We start from the raw sequence: 1,356 nt of genomic DNA on the forward strand, positions 1-1,356 counted from the left end.
TCATAGTAAACAAATATACTTCTGAGTATTTTCCCATATTTCCAGTTAAGATAATGTTGAACGTATCCTTACAATCAACTTTTAATTTTGACCTCCTTTTTTTTTTGGTAAATATGGTTGTGAAAACTGAGCTGCAGATGCTTTCTTTTAAACAATTCTCCCCTTAACACACACCTCTCTCTTGGATGGGTCAAGACAATTTGGCACACTAAGGCAGCAACTCTCGGAAGATACTTCAGAGGGAAGGCATGCCCTTACTCCTATTCCCCTTCTTCCACACCTTTTTTTTCGTTTGTTTGTTTGAGGTTATAATGTCAAAATATGAAGTCTTGTAAGGTCTGAAAATAATTAATCTACAAAATAAGGCAGTTTTATGATGGGAAAACATTAGTTCTTTGTCAAAGTTTACATTCTTCCAACTTCATCTGCTGTTACCAGCCGGCAGCATCTTCTTGAAAGATCGTTTTTTTCTTCATAGTGACACCAACATGCGCCTCTTTGGCTATCTATATGGTTTACAGCCTAAATGTATAACACTGTCAAACAAGAGCTTCACTGCTGTTTCACATGCCTGAACATGCTGAGCTAGTCCTAGTGTTTTCTGCACATTTCCGCAGATCTTGGAGAGGCAATACTGGAACTCATCACCACAGTCATTCTTGCTTTTGCCACAGGTCTCGTAGCACCTGTCGTATTGTCAGGGAAGGGATGCCGATGTTAAGGTGAACACCAAACAGCGGAGAGCCACATCCATTCGGTGGGGAGGGTTTATAACCGTAACGTGGGTAGGGCTTAGATCCATCACTGTGCTCATATTGGCAGAGCCGGTCCTCGCCTCCCAGAAGGTCCAAGGCGCGTTCAGGTGAGTGTCTATCCTGTGAACGCCATTCCGGATGGTCTTAAGGGTGGCCCTCCAGTCGGTGGTCTGGGCCTGCTCCTGGCACCTGAGAGCCCTCCACTCAGCGCCGGGCCTTGACGGACCCCAGGAGACCCCGGAATGCCCTAAGTAGCGGCGCAGGCCTGGCGCTAGGCGGCCACGACCGGCTCTATGCCCACGCCTCCTTCCGCTAGGCATCTGGAATTTCAAGGGTGTCTGGCAATGCTCTCATGGTCCTTGATAACCCCTAATTTTGCATTTGGGGAATAGTTTGACACAGATGTTTAGGAGGGAGGTAAGTAATTTCTGCTTTGGTTTTCTCCTTCTTCTCTATTGGATTATGGCTTGGGTGTAATTCCTCAGGTTCCAATCTAACGAGCCATCTGATAGACCCCACAATCCCTTTCTTCATTGCTCATTCAAAGATATGAGAATAATTTCCCAAGTGCATATCACAGCAAGAAGTAGCTGTGATGATA

At 45.5% G+C, this 1,356-nt stretch overlaps 1 pseudogene; it reads right to left on the reverse strand.

Annotated features, from left to right (window-relative positions):
• Positions 1 to 435: 435 nt before the first annotated feature.
• On the reverse strand, positions 436 to 1,075 carry LOC101349783 (group XIIA secretory phospholipase A2 pseudogene; annotated as a pseudogene).
• Between the last annotated feature and the right edge of the window lie 281 nt (positions 1,076 to 1,356).

This window comes from Trichechus manatus, unplaced genomic scaffold, assembly GCF_000243295.1.
Source record: "Trichechus manatus latirostris isolate Lorelei unplaced genomic scaffold, TriManLat1.0 scaffold02563, whole genome shotgun sequence".
Classification (NCBI taxonomy): Eukaryota; Metazoa; Chordata; class Mammalia; order Sirenia; family Trichechidae; genus Trichechus; species Trichechus manatus.